At 55.1% G+C, this 20,835-nt stretch overlaps 1 protein-coding gene across 3 annotated transcripts in view; it reads right to left on the bottom strand.

Moving 5' to 3' along the window:
• Window positions 1-20,128, bottom strand: part of SMOX (spermine oxidase) — a 57,329-nt gene extending 37,201 nt beyond the window's left edge. Inside the window, exon 1 of one of the 3 annotated variants that reach the window (XM_043602824.1) lies at window positions 19,921-20,128. The gene's annotated coding sequence lies outside the window, so the exon portion shown is untranslated. The remainder of the gene's footprint in view (window positions 1-19,920) is intronic. The other 2 variants (XM_043602823.1, XM_043602822.1) reach the window with 2 other exon arrangements.
• Between the last annotated feature and the right edge of the window lie 707 nt (window positions 20,129-20,835).

The raw sequence follows: 20,835 nt of genomic DNA, 5'->3' as shown, positions 1-20,835 counted from the left end.
TTCACTGAGCTAACCGTGTACCAGGCATAGGGAAGGCCTCGGCATATCGGCCCTTTGCTCTCTGGACTCAGCTGACCTTTCTGGCTTCAATTCTCACTCAGATGCCCTCAAACATACACACACACACACAAACACACACACACACACACACACACCAACTTCACTAAAGTCTTGGGATCCCCGGCACTGCCCACATGAAGTCCTCATAGGAAACATCCCTCCCTCACACATGTCACAGAAGCCAGCTCTGGATTCTCTTGACACGCACACCCTTGTACGGAGTATTGGTTATGCAGCTGTGTGACTGCACGGCTGTATGTTATTGGACCCACCAGCAAGGTCTGCTCCCACTGACCTTTCTTGAAGCACCCTGGAAAGGGGAGTTCCTTCCACTGGCTGGGCTCTGCAGTGATCCCCCACGTCCCCACCCCCATCCTTCTTCCGTTCCCCAAGCATGGACATCTCACCCCAAGAAATCCTATTGTCTGTTATTCCGTAATGAGGCTGCAACCCCACAGTCACGGAGCAGGGCGTGGTCCCAGGCTACACTGGGTGACTCCCCGCCCCCCCCCCCCAAGCCCTGGGAGTGAACTGCGAGGAAGGGTCAGTAGCCCAGTTCACTGCAGGGCGCCCCTTCCGCCTCAGGCTGGAGTACACTTCAGCTCTCTTCAATCGGCAGGTCACTTCCCTCCCCAACAGCAGCCACTATAACAAAAAACCGGCTGCCACAAAGGGCCAACTTCCCAGGTGCCCCACCCCCTTCCCAAGTCAGCCTTCACAAGAAACAAAAAAACTCTACCCATCCTTGGCTCCCCTCTAAACACAGCCTACTCTTGGGGCGCCTGGGTGGCTCAGTCGATTAAGTGTCTGACTTCAGCTCAGGTCATGATCTCACGGTTTCTCGGTTTGAGCCCCGCATCGGGCTCTGAGCTGACAGCTCAGAGCCTGGAGCCTGCTTCGGATTCTGTGTCTTCAGATCTCTGTCCCTCCCCCGCTAGCACTCTGTCTCTCTCTGTGTCTCAAAAATGGAAAAAAAAAAATGTTACAAAAAAAAAAATTAAACACAGGCGACTACTCTCAAATGTGTCTGCCTGTCTTTTTCTCAAGGTCACCTCATTCTGAGCGACCCATTTCCTAGAGGACAAGAAGACGGCCAAGGCAGCTAGCCCACCCAGCTCACCTCACCTCACCCCTCCTCCAGCTGAAGCGCTCCACTTCCCACCTCCAAGCCCCATGCTTCCTCACAGGAGCCCTACCCAGGGCTCTGGGGGCCGTATGCACCCTCCCCTAACCAACTTTGGGGACTTACAATCCTTTCCTCTGAACAGATACTACTAGTGCCCAAGGGCAGCAGCCCTACCTCAGTTTCCCTGGAGGGACCCCTCTCTGCTTCAGGCTTCTAACAGATGGGAGGGAGGGGCAGGGAAGCTGGGGGGCTGGCCCAGGGGAATCTCTTTGGACTGCCTGGCAGGTCTGGGGAGGGATTTGGATTCTCCTGGGCCCCCCAGACAATGCAATTATTCTTCAAATGTAAAAAATGCCCAGAAATCCCAGACCAGCTGCTTTGCACAGCCACGGAGACAAAGGGGCTCTGTGTCTGCATGTGAGGCCCCTCCCACTCCTCAACCCCAGGGAGGGGCTGGGCCCCGAACTCCTCCCCACCAGACCCTCCCCAGCCCTCCTCGCCCTGGCCAGCCAGCCAGGAAGTGAAAGAGGCTGGGCTGCTGGGCCAAGCCTAGCCAGCCACAGGGGCATGAGGGTGGGCAGTGAGAGGGCATAAGCATGGGGACAGGGCAAGGGCAGCCTGGGAGCCCAGACCCCGGCTCAGTCTTTTCCTTACCAGGTGACCTGGACTAGTGGGTTCCCTTCTCTGGGTCCCACCCGGCCAACACCTCTGAACTTAGCCCAAAGACACAGCATCTGTACCCCACCTCCTGGACACACTGGTTTAAGCCCCATCTGATGCTTAATGGCCTCCTTTAGTCTTCCAGCTTTCCCATCTGTAAAATGGGCATAGGGACCTCTACCTGGTAGGACAGCTGGGAGGAGTAAATGAGACAGCACCTAGCAGGGCCACCTCTGAGACAGCAGGAGAGGGAAGAAGACCCCTGAAGAAACCAGTACAGGGGCTTCACCTGGGACCCAGGACTCCATCTCACTTATAGAAGAACCCCAGTCAGCATCTGAGCTCAGACCCAGGCCTCAGCCTATGGCTGCAACCCTAGTATCAGACCAGACCTTAACCCTGACATCAATCAGAGTGCATGGACAGCCTGTGTTTGACTGGCCCCAACTCTGAGTCAGCCTACATCCTACCCAGTTCTGGAGGGTCGGGTATCAGAGACAATGGTCATTAGGCAACCCCAAGCTCATAAAAGGGAAGGCGTGGGAGCCTCATTCCACAGAGCCCACCCACCAGCAATGTTCTCTGGCTGCCACAGGCCCACGTGGGCAAGGGGCTCTGGGGGCCCCATCTTCCGTCCTGGCACTCAGACTTCTCTCCCAGCACAATGTCTTTGTTACCCACATCTCCTCCTCACAACTAGATGCATAAAGTCAAGTCCCTAAAAGCGCAACTTTAAAAGTCTTTGTAAGCCTTTTCAGAAGAGAAGCGGGAAGCCTATACTGCATCCTGCATGGAGAGAGGCAGCCCTTGACTTGGTGTATGGGGGGACAGAGCCAATGGTACGGCCCACACAGGCACTGGCGGGCAGGAGGGAGAGGCATTCCTGGAAAGGTGAGCTCTGTGTCCCCACCCCTACCTCCCTTGATGCTCCCTGGACCCAGGAGGATGGTTCCAGGACCCCAGTTTATAGCCGCCTACAGAGACAGGCCTTGGAGATAACCCAGCCCAGGCTAGAAGCCTCGCTGGGGGTGGAAGAGGGGAAGCAAGCATGGAAGGAAGCCAGAGAAAGGGTAGAGTGTTTCTGATGGGCCTAACGCTCAGCCGGCAGCCTCCACCTCCACGACTGTGTAGCCAGAGGGAAACAGGTAGAGATGGGCCAGGGCGGAGCCCCAGACCACATTCCTGCCCCCACAGTCACACTGAAACAGCTTTGTCCCACACTCCACCCTAGAGATCTCACCCTGAGCACAAGTAAGTGAGTGGCTCACACTCTGATCGTAGATCAGGTCAGGGGCCAGTCATGACCACTTCTAAACACTCGGCCATGAACCTCTCCAAATCTGGGCCAGCCCGACCAGCTCAGCTTCCACCTCCGACCCCCGCTCCTCATCCCCCATGCCCTGGGTTCCCATTTTTGTGCGTGACCGCAGGCAAACATCCTCTCTGGCCAGGGGGGCAGCCAGCTCTGTGCCAGCAGGGCCCATCTTCTTCCCCTCAGATCCCAGAACTTTCAAGTGCAAGCAAACCCCGTGCCTCCTCGGCCCAAGGAGAGGTCAGGGGTCTGAGATGTGGACTGTGGACTCCTAGATGCTCCTGGAGAAGATGAAATTACCCAGACAGCCGCCTCTGCCCCCAACCAGTGAGGCCTTGGGAGAGTCCATTAGCACTTGAGCCTCACTTTTCCCATCTGTAAAATGGGAATAATAAAATGGGACTAATCACCCTTGCCCGGAGTGAGGCTAGCCCGGACCCCAGACCCTATTGGCCAGCTTCCAGGGTCCCCCAGCAAAGTCCTAAAGGCACAGGTCTCATTCTGGCTCGCTTCAGCAGCCCTCAGGATAAGACCCCAAGGCCTAGATTTCCTCCCTCCAAGCAGGACCTGACACCCAAACTCTGAGTGCCCCCCCAGGAAGTCATCAAGCACACATGTGTAAGAGACCACAGAACTGATCGCTGTCCTAGGGACCACGCTGGTGCGGGGCTGCCCTTGGTGAGCAGAGCAGGCTGTGGGCAGAGTGGGCCTGAAGGGAGATGGTGCTCACAGAGACACTCCTCTGGGAGGAAGTTCTCCTACAAGGGCTGAACTTGAGAGAAAATTAGCCTCAAGAACAAGGCACCAGCCCTGTTCTGAGGCACCCAAATCACTATGGCCCTTGGGGAACCCCAGGAAGAAACACTTACCCCCCCTCCCTTCCTCCCTCCCTCCCTCCCTCCCCCCTTCCCTTCCCCTACTTCCTCTCTCTCCCCTACTTTCCTTCCTCCCCTCTCTCTCTCTCTCTCTCTCACACACACACACAATCACAATCACAAAAACACACTTTCCTATGGTTCACTTGATGACCTAGCTTAGTAAATAGTCCCCTCTTTTGAGAACATGTTCTAGCATCATGGTTTGCATATAGGTTCTCCCTGGGATCAGATCACTTGTTTTTTAGTACCAATGGTTTGAATCTTTGTGACTTATTAGATGAGTGACCTAACCCAATGAGGATAGAGAGTGCCTGCTTCAGGACACCTGGGTAGCTCAGTCAGTGGAGCATCCGACTTCACCTTAGGTCATGATCTCGCGGTTTGTGAGTTCCAGCCCTGCATCGGGCTTGCTGCTGTCAGCCTGTTAGCACAGAGACCACTTTGGATCTTCTGTCCCCCTCTCTCTGCCCCTCCCCTGCTTGTGTTGTATCAACAATAAATAAACATTTAAAAAAAAAAAAGAGTGCCTGCCTCACAGGGTTGAGTGCGAGAATGCAAAATACTTAGCCCAGAACCAGGCATGTAGCAGCAATCGTTTTTATATTTGTTTTCCTACAGGCCCAAGTGCATACTAATCAGGGTCACCAAGGGAGGCCTGGGCCAGGAGACCAAATGTGGCGGGGATGTTGAGCCAGTAGAAAAGTCTCAGACCTTCCTGAAGGATGACTCCAGAGCAAGACCTCTAGGCCTCAGAGAGAACCACCCTAGCCCACGGTGATAACTGCCATGGTCTGATGACAGGGGAGGAACGAAGATTAGGAGAGAAGGCCATCCCACTTCCTGGCGGTGCTTGGACCTCCCAGGCAAGACCTATGAGGCTGTAGGTACAACGAAATGACCACCCATGTGGTCACCAGCCTCCATGATGGCCCTCGATGACCTTTGTCTCCTAGTACTTGTGCCCTAATGTAGTCCCCTTCCAAGCTGACCTGTGTAACCAATAGGATATCATAGAAGAGACAGAGCATGATTTCTGAAACTGGGTCAGAAAACATGCTGTTGTGTCCACGTGCTCTCTTGGACTGCTTAATCAAAGGAAAGCCAGTCACCACCTTGTGATGACACTCCAGAAATCCTATCAAGAGGCCCAGGAGGCAAGAGTCCTACCACCAGCCAAACCATCTTGCCAAGCTGTGAGTGAACCACCAGGAAGCAGATCCTCCAGCCCAGGCAAGCCTTCGGATGAGTGTGGCCCCAACCGACATCTTGATTGCACCTCCTGAGAGACCTCGAGCCAGAAACACCCACCTAAACTGCTCCCAAATTCCTGACCCACAGAAACTCTGAGGATGATGAATGTTTATTACTGTTTTAAGCTACTACATTTGGGGGTTGTTTGTTACAGCAATAGGTAACTAACTACAGTCAGCAATTCTGTCTCCCCAGAACCCCCGAGGGAGAGACCCCCCAGGCAAACTCCCCATTCTACTCTGGAGCCCAGCTCCCTTGTTTCTGAAATTCAGGGCTGTGGCGGAGTAAAAAGACAAGGTGGCCCAGGCCCCACAATTTACAAGCCCACGAGACAGGCACTCCTACCTAACCAGGGATTCACACTCACCTGGAGATTTTCACAAATGACAAATCCCCAGCCCCCATGCTGGGTCATCTAAATCAGACTCTTGGGGCGGGGGCGTACAGGACAGAGTCTAGCTCTCGGTGATCCTGGGGAAGACTCGATTTCCATCTGTGGAACAGTAGTTGCCCTCATATCTGTTCTGCTTTCTCATGAGTCCTAAGCTCTCCAATCAGAAGTCTTCAGAGAGATTTAGATGTTTTCTCTCCCCCAAGATACAGCCCTGCCTGGCACTGCATTAGTCCCTGGGGAGAACACAGCAATGGATTAAAGAGAGAACGTACGTGATGTGATAACAGCCGTGATGCTGAAGATGTGATAACAGCTGGGATGGTGAATGCAGGAGAACATGGGCCAGGCACCTAATGGGGGCAGGGAAAGGAGTCAGAGAGGATTTCCAGGGGAGACCTGAGAAAGGAGCTCCAGCAGCACAACGGCAAAGGCTCGGAGAGACTGCTTACAAGATCAACTCTCAACACCGCTTTTCCCTCCCTCCAGGGCTCCTCCTCCAAGCTGCTGGCCCCACGTGGCCGCATTCACCTGACCTTCCTCTGAGCTGCAGCCGCCACCACCTAAGCCACTCTGCAGGCATGATGGGCGCCCCTGAGCTTCCCCAGGTGAGTTGGCCACACACGAAAGCTTGCCCCCGTGGGGGCACCAAGGAGAAGGGGCAGGGTGGCCCCAACACCCCAGAGGGCACAAGACTCCACAGGCAGCATCCCAACCCTCCAGAGAAAGAGGCAGGATGGTCACGCTCGCGCTCAGCAAACAATACAGGCATTGCAGACCCAGCACAGTGCAGGGTGCAGAGCAGTGAGATGTCCAGGTGAGATGCCCAGGACATGGAGCAGGGGTGAGGATGGGGAGGAAGCCTTAGCTGCATCTTAAAGCAGGGGGGCATGTTCCAGGCCTAGGGTGTAGCCAGTGGGGAAGACACTGGAGATGCATGAACAAGGTACGAGAGAAAATGAGGCCCAGGGAGGGGAGGGGTGAAAACAGGGGCGGGAGGAAGCAAGGGACAGACTTTTCATTCATTCATTCATTCATTCATCCGTTCAAAAATGTTTTGTTTTCACACCCATTAGGACGGCTACTATAAAAATAAATAAATAAAATGGTGAGGATGTGGAAAGATTGGAACCCTTGTGTGCTGTAGGTAGAAATGTAAAACAGTGTAGCTGCCATGGAAAACTGTGTGCTGGTTCCTTTAAAAATTAAATATAAAGTTACCATGTGATCCATCAATTCCACTGCTGGGTATATATGTGAAAGAATTGAAAGCAGGGTCTTGAAGACATATTTGGACACTCATGTCCACTGAAGTATTATTGACAATAGCCAAAAGGGGGAAGCCACCCAACATCCAGGGACAGATGGGTAAACAAAATGGAGTATATGCATACAATGGAGTATTATTCAGTGCTAAAAAAAGCGGGGGGTGGTGGGGGGGGGTGGGGGGGGCGGGGGACATTCTAACACCTGCTACAGCATAGATGAACCTTGAGGACATTATGTTAAGTGAAATAAGCCAGTCACAAAAGGACAATTACCTTGGGCACCTGGGTGACTCAGTCGGTTAAGCTTCCAACTCCCACCCAAGTCACCATCTCACAGTTTATGGGTTCGAGCCCCTCTTCAGGCTCCAGGCCGATAGTGCGGAGCCTGCTTGGGATTCTCTCTCTCACTCTCTCCCTCTCTCTCTGCGCCTCCTCCACTCACACTGTCTCTCTCTCAAAAATAAATAAACCTTAAAAAAAAAAAAAAAGGACAATTACTACATGATTCCATTTATACAAGGGACTAAGGGTGGTCAAATCCATTGACACAAGTAGGACGCCAGGGGCCAGGAAAGGGGGGAGATGGGGAGTTAGGGTTTAATGGGACTAGTTTCAGTTTTGAAACATTAAAAAAAAAACCTGGAGACAGTGGTGGGGATAGTAGCACAACACTGTGAATGCACTTAATGTCACTAAACTGTGCCCTTACAAACTGGTTAAGATGGTAAATTTTAGGCGATGTCTATTTTACCCCCAAAGAAACCGTAGGAAACAACTACGGTGACAAAAGCGTTTGGTGAGTGCCAAACGTTACAGCCGGCACTCGGGGTACAGCAACGACCAGAGGCCTCCGCCACCCGACCCCCCAGAGGATCTAACAGGTCAGGGTGACAAGTTCCACCAAACAAAAGAAGAGCAGGGTGAGGGGAGACGCAGCTGCTCTGCGTGGGGAGGTCAGGGAAGTCTGGCCGATAAGGTGACATTGGAGCAGAGGAAGTGACAGGCAGGAGGGGGGATCAGAGGATGAGAGTGCTCCGGTGACCTCCTGGGGATTGCTGGATGACAGGATGTGGGGGTGAGGGCGAGGGCAGGAGCAGGATGACTTGGGTGACCAGTCATGACACGGCCAATCCTGACAAGTTCCGTGTCAACTAGCTGTCGCCTCTCCCCTTCACGACAAGCCTGTGGGGAGGAAGGGTGAGAAACTGAGGCTGAAGAACTTGGTGCGGGATTCTCAGGCAGGGGGAGGGCCCAGGGGCTATCGCAGCCCGGAGCAGCAGCCCCCTGACCGGGGCTCGTGTCCCCTTGCAGAGATCCACCCATTCCTCGGAGGGACCCTTGAACTTGAAGCCTGGGAGGCGTGAGCGGGCGGCTGACGAGGTGGCTTCCCTGCGGGGCTTCTCCTCTCTCCCTGCCAGGAGCCGCAGCCTCGGGTCTGGGGTGAAGGAGGACAGCCCAGTCAGCACTTTCCACGGACTCTTTCAAAACCACTGACAAGAACCGAGGCTGTGAGACAAACTCAGCCCGGGCACAGTGCCCCCTGGCCGGCCCCTCGTGACTGCACAAAGCCCGTCTGTGCTGCGGCTCCAAGCCCAGGGAGGAGGGAGGTCTCCTGCGAGCCCATCCTCTCTCCTGAGCCACCACGGGGTCCCCACTCTGCCTAGCCCAGGACACCCCGCCCACAAAGAGGCAGCCCGGTGGCAGGGCTGAGCTGCCCAAGGCTTGCCGAGCCCAGGCAGGGTTTGTGGGGCCGTGAAATGCTTAGCACTGATTCCGTACCCCTCCGCTGTAAACTCTTTTCCGGCAAGGCCCCCTCTCTTAGGGCCTCCCCGTTCACCACAGCTTATCACAGGCGAAGGTGGCACACATACCATCACAAAAGGGAAAAAGGAAAACATCCTTGAGAAACCCAGCCACCAGACACACTCCGTAGCAAACTTCTCTTTACTGAGCCCTTGGTGTGCCAGGCCCCGTGCTGGGGACTTTCCATTCACTGAATCACTTAATCCTACACGCTGCTGCCCATTTTACAGATGAGGAAACAGGCTCTCAAAGGTTCCCAGATGGGACGAAGGCCACCCAGAGAGAGAGAGGGGCAGAGCACGGCTTGACGACACTGAGCTCATCTCTTTCTGCCCACTGCCTGCTGGGTTCTCAGGCTCCCACTCAGCCTCCCAGGACAGCGGGCCCGAGGGCTGCCCTCAGCTTGGCACTCCCGTCTCACCCTCCCCACAGGCTGACACTGAACACATTGTGCCAGGCACTCGGGGCTGGCAGGAGGCATCCCCAAGCCTGGCGGCTCGGCCCAGCTGCCCTGCCAAAACCTAGGCTGCCACTGGGAGGCCACCTGCCTCCAGGCCAAGGTGTTGGTGGGGTATGCTGCGGCCACCCTAGCCTCTCTACCCAGTGAGGCTTGGCCTAAGGCTTGCCAGGCACTACGCTAAGCCGGCCACAGCCCTTTGCCCTTGGTTTTGTCTTCCATAAACACCTGGCCCTGTCCAGGAATGGTGTTCTAGTTGCTTTTGCCTACACGATAGAAAAGTCTAAGAGCAACTAACTCGTACTTCCTTCTAGACATTCCCCTCCCGGTAACTTCAGAATGGTTTCACTGTGCTCTTCTAACGAGTCCTAACACAGGATCGCCCAATAAAGGGCTCTCCATAAAGTTCAAGCCTGAAGCAGGACCCCCACCCTCACCCCCGCCCCCGCCCCAGCAAGAGCTGGAACCGGGTCTGAAAAGCCAGTGGTGTTCATTTCAAAATGCACACGTGGGCCCTGAGCCCATGATTTAATCCATAAAACACCTACAGAGTTAAGACGCTGGGCTTGGACAATAAACATATTCTTCAAGTCCTTTTGTTGAGTTCAAAGACAGACTTAATAACTCACCAGCTTTTGAAATCGAGAAATGTCTGTTCTTAAAATTCTGTCATCATTATCACTATTTTTTGCTGAGCACATGTGAAATACAGAACGCAGTGCTGAGCACTTCACGTAGAATATATCAGTTAATCCTCACACCAACGTGTCCATCCCACAGAGGAGGAAACTGAGGTTCCGAGAGGTTCCATAACCTGCCATCCAACATAATGCGCTCCAAAAATCACTTAGTAAGATATTAATGCTCAGGCTTTACGTTTTAAAACCAAGAGATGAGTCGATTTCATTGTCTTTTCCTGAGATAAATTTTCAGATTAACTCAAAAGTTTTGCATTAATTGTGTATGATTTTTTTGATTTTCTAAAATAAAGAAGATCAAAAGTCATCCGTGTATTTAACATTTAAAAGCCTCGTTTAAAGGGGCGCCTGGGTGGCTCAGTTGGTTGAGCAGACTTCGGCTCAGGCCTCGATCATGCAGTTTGTGAGTTCAAGCCCCGCATCGGGCTCTGTGCCGACAGCTCAGAGCCTGGAGCCCGCTTCCCGCTTCGGATCCTGTGTCTCCCTCGCTCTCTGCCCCTCCCCCACTCGTGCTTTGTCTCTCTCTCTCTCTCTCTCTCTCTTTCAAAAATAAAAATAAAATATTTAAAAGCTTTGTTTAAAAATCTTTCCCAAGGATGTTTGCCCATTGGTGATCCTAAGTGTCTCCTGTCCGAATCATCTTTTTTTTTTTTAAGTTTATTTACTTTGGGTGGGGGAAAGGGGAGGGGTGGAGAGAGGGAGAGAGAGAATCCCAAGCAGGCTCCACACTATCAGCACAGAGCCAGACTGAGGGCTCGATCTCACAAACCATGGGATCATGACCTGAGTTGAAATCAAGAGACAGCCACTTAACCAGCTGAGCCACCCAGGTGCCCCACAAGTCACCCTAAAATCTAGCTGACCTGAAGTCTCATCATTTTTGGCCAGTCCAAAAGAAGGACCCACCAGCCTCTCCTCCCTGGGGTCTAGAGTTTGGAGGGCTGGGCTGGCTTGGAGGAGAACTGGCAGTGGGTAGAGAGGCATGGTTGAAGGTCTGGGGACAGGCCCTGTGGGGGCTGTGAGGTAAAGAAAGAACATCACACCAGATGTCCTAGAACCTTGGCTTTGAGACCCAGTCATGCCATTCAGCACTGCCAGTATCTCCATGCTCCAAATGGGGCAACAGCTCATGCCTGGTGCAGCCATGTGGAGAGGACAGGAATTATGGGTCTGCCAGGGCCTGGCACAAAGTTGGCGGAGGGTGGCTACGTTCTTTCTTCTGTTTCCTAATAACTTATAAATCATTTCCAAGTGCTTCTTCTCCTGGTCTTAAATCACACCTTCCTTAACATTCTCCCCCAAGAAGCAACTAGAAGATAAAGGAATGTGGACCGAGGAGGGTGGGGGAGATGGGGGGGGCGGGGGTCTTCCCCTCCCCCGCAGCCAGGCCACCCTGCTCTGGCTGAACCTGAATGCTTTTCTTCAGCTTCTGTCCCTCTCAGCCTCTGATGTAGAGAGAGCAGGAAAAACCCTTGTGCCTGCCTGTTTGAGGAAGAAAGAGACGGGGCACCGAAGGACAAGGGCCTGGAGCTGGGCTCAGCAAGAAGGCGCAGGAAGCATCGTCTGCCGGGGCCTCCCTGAGCGCTTCATCACTGCATCAGCCTGTCCGCCCCAGCGCGCCATTACAGCAACTTCTCCTGGGTCACCTTGTGAGCGGCCACACCCCATCTCCTCCGCCTGAGCTACTGAACAAAGAATCCTCACACCAGGGAGGAAATGAGGTTTGGCAAGGGGCAGGGCAGGGTAGCCTCAGTGACGGTCCCCACCGGCCACCAGGGAGGGGAGAGGGAGCGGAAGGGCACAGGGGACCCTCCCCTTCCCCCTTCGGCATGTGCAACACCCCTTCCAGGAAGGTGACATGGTGAGATTCTTAACCTTTTGGAAAAGTGACTCAGAGCTCTGAGAATCTGAGGATAAGGGTCAAAGGGTCAAAGGTCTATAAGGGTCACATAAGCAACCCAGCCCTCCCTGTGCTTTGGGCCAAGAAGGGGCACAGCTATTCTGTGAGGAAACTCAATGTGTGCGTTTGAAGGGGGTCCCGCACCACCACCCCACCATCACTGCACACCCATGCCATATTTCGCACTGAATCATTGTTTTGTTTTTTTTTAATTTATGTTTTATATTTGAGAGAGAGAGACAGAGAGCGAGTCGGGGAGGGGCAGAGAGACAGAGACAGAATCCAAAGCAGGCTCCAGGCTCCGAGCTGTCAGCACAGAGCCCAACGCGGGGCTCGAACTCACAAACAGCGAGATCATGACCTGAGCCTAAGTTGGACGCTCAACCGACTGAGCCACCCAGACGCCCCTGAATCACTGCTCTGATCCAACCACTGCCCTGCTCAAAGACTCTGATGGCCCAGGAGGCAGGTCCCTGACACTTTCCCCCTGCCCTCAGGGCCCCTGTCTCCCACATGCACCCTCTGGGTCTTCTGACTCCCACACCCAGAGGAGGGCCTGTGAAATCTCATTAGGTCAAAATCTCCCCACCCTGCCAGCCACTCCTCCAGCAAGCAGGTCCTTGCTACCCTCTACAGATTACTCCTCCAGTCTAATCAGGACCCCACCCTAAGCCCCACCAGGCTCTCTAGTGGCCTTTGTGCCTGTTCATGTCCCCAGCAACTGTCCCCTTCCCTGGGTCCCTCCTGGAGACACTGCCTACAGCCATGTCAATCACACAAAGAGCAGCCAACCAGTATTTGCATGTCACAATGGCCCTACAAGGGAGGTAAGGTCATCCCCATGGTCCAAATGAAGACACTGAGGCACAGAGCAGTTTGACTTCTTGCCCAGAGATCACAAACCCCCTCTCCAAGGTGAAAGGCTGGGAGACCTTAGGCAAGGAGATGGCAGGGGAAGGGGAGGGGAATGGTCCTCCCAGAATCAAACAGACCCCAGCCTGGCGACCGCTGTGTCCTAGGCACCACACACGTCCGCCCAGGTCCCTTCCTCAACCACCCAGTGAAGTGAAGCAGAGCTGTTGCTGCAAGAACCCAGGGCTGACTCTGGGCCCATGTTGCCTTCAGACCAATCCTCCCTCTGCAGTGCCCTTGTCTTCCACTGACTGTCCAAATAGTATCCATCCCCCAAGCCCACTTCCCCCAGGGAGCTACCCATCCATCCTTCTGGGCCCACCCATCTTTCCACATCTTTCCACATCAGCCCTTGCCCACCAGGTGTTTTCCTGGTGAGTGGAACATATTATTAGGACACCTTCTCCCCCCAAAATTTTCATGGTCAAATCAGTTTAGAAAACACTAAAAGGTTTCTTTTTCTGCAGGACTTGTCAGAACCTTTAATTCTCCTAAATGCATTCTGAATCTCCCATAGGCTGATGGAATGAATTTGACAGTTTCTACCCTTATCTGTCCCCAAACCCTTGAGGTTTCTCAGAATAGTCTTTGTGAAATGCTGCCCCTTCCCACCTTTCAGAACAGCCTGGCACAGTAGAGGGCACACGGGCAGGGATCATGGCGGGGGGAGGGGGAAGTGTATCCTTTTAGGACATCGACGGGACATTTGGGGAACTCAGACTGAGAGCCCCTCAGTCTCTCCTTTCCACCCTCCCCCGGATGAGGTGACTGTCTACTCCTGCCAGCATCTGGAGGGACCTCACCTGACTGGGGCCCTCAGATACCACCCCCCGCCCCAACCCCACCAGGCTATGTAGGGCCCAGAGAGCAAGGGGCCTCGGAAAATCCCTAAAGCAGGCTGGACAGTTCTTCTGGGCAAATTACTTAATCTACTCCATCATCACTATTGAGTTTTAATATTAAACCAAAATTAAAATGCATTAAGCTGCCATTCTGAGAAGATGCGGTTCCCCACTCAGCAAACCCTGTCACCCTCCCCCCTGCTCCCCAGAGAGGGGACCAAGTCCTTCAGTTAACAGAAAACTAGGGCCTCAGAGGGTAGCAGACACTTGCCTGTAGTGGCCCGTCAGGGGCAGCGCAGAGAGAAGCATCCAGGCCTCCTCACGTCCAGGTATGCGGGGAGGTGGCCCAAGTGGGATAAGACCCCAACAGTGGCTCACGTAACCATCGGTGGCCTCTACAAAGACTCACACAGGCCAGGGAAAGGGATGCTGTACACACAGGGGGTGACAGCTTAGTAGCTGGGGTGACTTTGGGCACTTTTAGGAGAAGATGGCATGTCTGGGGCTGGAGTCAGCTGTCTCCCCAGTCTCCTCGGCCCCACCCTGGCTGCAGGAAGAGTGCTCACCCCAGATTGGCTACCCACAGGGCCGGGCTCAGCTGTGGGCAAAGATAAGATGCCCTGTATCCCGGCTGTGTGTCACCCTGACTTGGGGCAGTCGCCTAAGACACTTTTCACGGTCTTGAGAGTTCCTCACAGTCAGGCGCTCTGAAAATCAAAGGTCTCAGACCTTTGTCACTGGTCTGAGACCCAGACTCCCAGAGCCCCTTCACCCAGCCCCACCTCCCAGCAGAGTGGCCCCTGCATCCCACACCCTCTACATACTCCCCTCACCTCCCACAACACAGTCCACAGGAGCCAGCATGGTCCCCTTTACCTCTTCTAGATCCCACCTGACCTGCACCTGTCCCTGTACCTACCTGCTTCGGCCCCCGAGTCCCCAGTCTCAACCCTCACTACACAGAGATGGCCCATGGACCAGGTCTGCACCACCCAGGAGCGTGTGGGAGATGCAGAGTCCCAGGCCCTGGCCCAGACCTAATGAATTAGAGCCTACATTTTAACGAGATGCCCATGTGATCCATGTCTATGTTAGAGTTTGAGAAGCACTTTTATAGACCACTGGTCTAATCAAGTCATTGCACCCGAGGCCTATAACCTTCAATGGCTCCCCAGGGCCTAGTGAATCAGGTCTAGACTCAGCAGCTTGGCAGTTAAGACCTTCCCTGACCTGGCTTCAACCCAGTACTCCAAGCTCCCCCTGCCCCTTGGGAATGTCATCCCCTCGTCTGTTGGCTAACGCTGCCCAGGACTTGGGGACCCTCTACAAGCACTGCCTCCTCCAGGAAGCTGGTCTGAACAGTACCTCATTATATCACATCTGGAGTGGCTCACTCATTTCCTGCAGAGGAGAGCTCTTGTCCTGTGTAGCCAGTGGCTCCGTGCACCAGGCTGGGGCACAGGGTGCTGACCACAGGTAAGAGGGTCCAGCACCCAGCTGGAATGTCCACCCTCAGCTCCAGCCTGACAGCGTCAGGCTGAGCCCCAGCTTTCATATCAACTCAGTGGATGAGTCTCCCTGCCAAAGAAGGGGCACTCCCGAGACCCATGGGCCTGCTGAACTTCTAGCAGCCATGTGCTTACCCTGCGCCACAGTTTCCCAAAATGAAAAGAATGCCACCAACTCTGCCTCCTTCTCTCCCTGGGGGACTGGAAGGATCTGCTGAGATAGATGAGCAGATTCCTTAAACTGTGGGGCTCAGAATTTGGAGCCAAGAAACTCCATCCCTGTATGGTCAGCAACCCTTGTTTGGCCGGCCAGCCAGACCCTGGGGAAGCCAAGTGACCTGCCCAGAGGCGTTCTCATGACCAAACAGGAAAGCCTCGAAGGACAGGGCTGCCACACCCACCGCCCGCCTCCCTCCTTCCTGGCCCAGTTCCTCGGGGCTGGCACCTCATGGGAAGTCCTCACTCCTTTATGCTGGGTGTGCAAGAAGCCACTCAAGCATGCAACCTCAGGAGTTGCCAACTTCTGCAACCTCTAGGGAGCAAAGAAAAAGTCTCGCCAATCCCATTTTACAGACAGACAAAAAGAGGTAAGGACAAGACCAACAGTGATGTGGATTAAGCTGAATTCGAGTCCCATTTCTCCGGTCCCCCAGCTCTGCTCCCACATTCAACCCAGCCCTACTCAAACCTCCACGCACACTCCCCAAGGCCAAGTCCAAAGCTCCACCTCACAACATTGTAAAGTAATCCAAAACAGGCGGTTTATCTGCAGAGCCCCTCCTGACCTCGTGAGCTCTCCAGAGGCACATGAAGAGGGGAAAGGGCCATGCTAAACCCAGAGGGGTGACCTTCTAATGGCATCCCGAGCAGAGAGCTGCTTTTGCACCAGAAGTACTTGACCTCCCCAGCACCCCAAAACCACAACACGCATGACGCCTAACTACTTGGCCTGGGCCTGGAGCCCTTTCTAGAAGAAAAAAAATGGGGCATGAAGCAGAGGACCTCAGCTGCCCACTCTGAGTGAGGACCCCTTCTACCTTCAGAGTATGGCTTCTTTCCTACCTCCCCAGCCTCCAAGGCCAGGCACCTCTGGGAGTCAGGCAAAAGCACTTGTTAGTTAAGAAGCCTTCAGCTGGTGTGGATGTGAGTGGCAGGGGAGAACTGTCACAGTGGAGTGGTTTACAGCACAGATTCTGGAGCCAGGCTGCCTGGGTTCAAATCCTCACTCTGTCACTACTGAGTTATGGGACTGTGCCTCAGTCTTCCCATCTGTAAAATGGGCATGAGACCTACATTCTAGAGCTGTTAAGAAGAGTAAAGGAGTTAATATTTGCAAGGTCTTTAGGCCATTGTGTGGCACCCAGTGAGTATACCAGGTCCCTGGCCCAGCCTCTTGGCCTCTGCTTGATTTTTCCCACCCAGGATATTCTCCTTGCTCCCACCTATTCCAGCTCAAGACGTTTCGTAGGCATGTCAGCCTGACCTTAGATCTGAACCCTTAGCCCCTATTCCATTGTTCCCCTCACAGTGTCCCTTGGCCCTCTATTCAGGGCTCTCCCAGATCTGAGGTCCTCTAGCTCTTAGCTCTCCATTCTGAGATCACCAGCCACACAATTTAATTCTCGGCTGGCTCCTTTGTGCAAAGAAGAGAGCTGTGGGTGGAGAGACAAGGGTCTATAGAAAGATGCTCAGCTCCAGCTTCTTCTTCCAACTCCTGTCCTCCAGGGCTGGGCACCCAGCAGGCACCCAAGGGATAGGCCTGAAATAAATCTCTGTCCGCCCAGATCACCCCCATCTCCTGACTTAGAGAAAACACACACACACACACACACACACACACACACACACACACACAGCCCTCTGTGGACCCAGCCTGGATTTCAACCAAAGAGAGCAAAGGAAATCATTTATGCCCAACCCACCACAACCCACACCAACTCTACACCCCCCAGACCTGCCCAATCTTCCCTAAGCAGACAGGCCTGCTTTTAAGCCTCCTGTACCCTCCCCATGTCCCTTCTTCACATCCCACTGTCCCTCTCCAATTTTTACAGCAGTTTATACAACTGCTTTTGTGGAAAGAACACAAAAATCCTTGGGGTCACTGCTTCTGCACTGACTGCAATATGCACGTCTTTCTCCCTAACCCAGCCCTGACCTTCCCACCTGGCTCAAGATTTCCTGAGAGTCAGCCAGGGACTGTGTTGGATGCTCTAGAGACAGCAATGGGCCATTCAGTCAAGGTCCGGCACTTGAGAAGCCGGACAAAGTAAACAGATAACTGCAACAAATAGTATGGACTGTGATAAATATAATTAAGAAAGGAAAGAAACCAGGTGCTATGACAAATTACAGGGGAGTGGGGAGGGGGCCTCTACCAAGACTGGGAAGGCACATTTAAGTTGAGACCTGACAATGAGAAGGAGCAGAGCCAGCCCAATAGAAAACCCTGGACGAACATTCCAGGCAGAGGAAACTACACAAGCAAAGGCCCAGAGAAGGAAAAAGTTTAGGGTGTTCAAGGAGCAGAAGTGATTCAGATGCGGCGATCAGGAAGAACGCAAAGGGGACAATGGTCAGGATAAGGGTGGAGGAGGTCAGCAGTGGCCAGATCATGGAGGGTCTGATCTTTGAAATTTTATTCCAATGGCAGTAGGGAGCTATCAAGGGTTTTAAAGGAATGTGATTATGTAATCACTATTTTTCTAAATCATTCTTGCTCTTCTGTTAAAATAGATTTGAGGTGGGCAAGTGGGAATTTGGGGGAAAGCAGGTAGCAGCTACTACAGCACCTGGGCAAGACCCAAAAGGTGGCTTGGCCTGGGGCAATGGCCTGGGGCCATAGCAGTGAAGTCAGAGCATGAAGAACAAGCCTGAGATAGATTTTGCAGCAAGAGTCAAAAGGACTTGCTGTTGCACTGGATGTGGGGAGGGGGGCAAAGGGAGGAGCTGGTACCATCTGGCCCTGCCTTTAAAGGTAGGTGGGTTATGGGCTACTTAGAGAAGGCCCAGGAAGGTCACATTTGGGGAGTGCAGCCAGGGTTCTGTGTCATCCATATGAAGTTTGCATACCTATGAGACATCCAGGATACCCTAAACCATCAGATGGGTGGCTAGCTAGAGAAGCTGCGGCTGGTGACAAAATCCGCTACTTAAAATCATGAGAAGAGAAGTGATGTACATTTAAGATCAGTGTGTTTGTAAAGTAATGCTTGATTTGAAAAATCAGAAGAAAGAATGAGGGCTTGGAGGATAGGTAAACAGTGGGGAGTCAGGAGAGCGGAGGGGCTGAGGACAGAGCCCTGGGATCCCCCAACCTTTAGAGCTGAATGAAGGAGTTGTCCCCAAAGACAACTAAGGAAGGGCTAGCCAGGGAGAGAGGAAGAAAACCAGAAGTCAAGAGAGGATACTAACTCTAGAAAGAGAGATCAACAAGACCAAGGTGTGTGGGGGGGGGGGGGGGGTCGTCAAGGAAGACCTGCTTGCAGGGGCGTGGGAATCACTGGAGACCTTGACTGGGGCAGTTTGCGGTGAAGTGGTAGGACCAAGCCGGGTCAGGTGAGCTGAAGGACCCGAGGGATGTGCTCCAGAGGAGCAAGTGCAGACAGCTCTTTGCAGAAGTTCTGCTGTGAAAAGAAGTAAAGAAGTAGATCTGTAGCTGAGGGGGAATGAAGGATGAAGGAAAAAATAAAACAAACAAAAAAGGAGCGATAAGTGAGGGGTGGAGGGTATTAAGGCATGTTCTTATCCTGTTGGGAATCGGGGGATAGGAAGCCACTTCTAACCCTGGAAAGAGGGGAAGTAATCGGAGTGTGGGACAGGGAGCAGACCACCTTGGAGCCAAGTGGAGGCATGGGCGTGTGGCGGGAACTGGAATGCTTTCTCCCTGCCCCCCCCCCCCACACACACACACAAGAGGGAAGGGGGGCAAACGTGAGGCCTTCACTGCACACACTTTCCGATGCACGCCTACTCAACCCTGCATTCGTGCCCACTCCAACGACCCCTGGGGCTTGTTCCAAACACCAAGTTGCCCCCCACGGACTGGCACGGATGTGTCACCACCAGCAGGTTCTGCAAACAACCTGTGGGCACATCTTACCATTCGTGCCAGCCACTGCACTTATCGCGTCGAGGCTCTGGCCCCTTCCTAGCACTAGCTCAGAGGGGGTCCACCGGCCCTTCACCTGCCCAACCCCCAAGGCAGTGGCCTCCCTCAGTCCCTCCCCCAAAGTGAGCACTCAACACACCCTACCCCTTTCCCAGCCTGGCTCCCTATTTGGCCCTCTGGAGAGAGCGGCTCCCCGCCCCCGAGACCACCCGGACAGCCGGAGGGAGGGCGGCCCAGCCTCTCCCCGAGTCCCGGTCGTCGCCCCGGCGCCTTCTCTTCTGTCCCCAGCGCCCACCCCCCGGACCGCCCGAGTCGCCGCGGGGCGCCCGCGCCAGGCTTTGTCTGCGCCCACCGAGCGCGCCCGCCGGGCGCCCGGGGCTCTCCCCTGCTGCACGGAGCTCGGGGAGGGTCCGGCCTGCCCTCCACCCCCGCGCGCTGGCCTGGCCAGCGCAGCCCCCGCTCCGGGATCACCGCCCCGGGCCGGACCACCGCTTCCCCCGGCGCGAGCGAGGGGGCGCGGCGCCCACCGCTGTCCGCGAGCCTCCGGCACCGCCGCGCACCCCAGCCCTCCTGCGCGAGCGCCGCTCTGGCCGCCGGAGCCCCGGACCGCCGGAGCCTTCGGGGCCGTTCGGAGCCCCTCACCTTCCCGCGGCGGCCGCAGCCCCTGCGGGCGTGAACGAGGGCCGGGGGCTCCGGACGGGGGGGAGGGGGAGCAGGGGGACTGGGGGGCGGACGCGCGGTACCTTTCCCTGCTGAGCCGGGGAAGTGAGTCTGTGGCGAGCGGCGCTCCAGCCTCGGCCTCCTCCTCCTCCTCCCCTCTTCTTCCAGCCGTCTGGCTTCCTCCTCCAGCCGCCGCCGGGACCGTAGGGGCCCGAGCCAGCCGCCGCGGCCTGCGTGGGGCCCCGCTCCGCCTCGCGTCCCCGGCCCACCCCGCCAGGTCCGCCTGGGCCCGGCCCCCTGCTCCGCCTCGGGGCGGGGACGCGCGAAGCTCCTCCCCGAGCCCGGCCCCCAGGGAGCCGGGAGGCGGGGGCCGCGGGGGCCGCGGGGGCCGCGGGAGCCGCGGGCCCCCGGGAGGAGGGGCGGGGGCCCGCCCCCGAAGCCCCCGGGGCCCGCCCCCGAAGCCCCCGGCGCCCCCGGCCCAACGCTTCGTCTCTAGCTGGGCGCCAAACGTACTCACTTATCCCCAAAAGGAGAGTAACCAGCCCAGCCCTGCCGGCCCGATGCTGGGCGTAACTCGGGTCCAGGCTGCCTGCCAGGCGACCAGCAGAGCCAGGACGCGGGCCTCAGTTTACCCGCAGAGTTGGAGGGAAGGGGCGCCCCTCTCCTCCCGGAGCTGCCTTCACTCCCACAGACCCTTCGCTGGATCTTAGTTGGGGTCAGTGGGTTCGTCCCCAAGGGCCGCCTCATTTTCTCCCCAACACCCGTTGCCTCCCCGGCCACCGCCACCGCCACCACCCTCTACCCCGCCTCTGAGACCTCCGCGCCTCAGTCTCCAATCCTAGACAGTAGGGGGTTGGCGCAGGGCGCACTCACACCGCCACAGCCTGTCACTTCGCAGCCCATTACGTGGAAATAGCCTTCGCTGGGACGCGCTGCCTCATCCTTGGTTTAATAAAAAAAAAAAAAAAAAAAAAAAAAAAAACCCGAAGCAAATAGGT

Source organism: Prionailurus bengalensis, chromosome A3, assembly GCF_016509475.1.
Source record: "Prionailurus bengalensis isolate Pbe53 chromosome A3, Fcat_Pben_1.1_paternal_pri, whole genome shotgun sequence".
In the NCBI taxonomy this organism is placed as follows: Eukaryota; Metazoa; Chordata; class Mammalia; order Carnivora; family Felidae; genus Prionailurus; species Prionailurus bengalensis.
The sequence above is the reverse complement of the archived record's forward strand: the minus strand, read 5'-3'. Positions and strand labels throughout refer to the sequence as shown.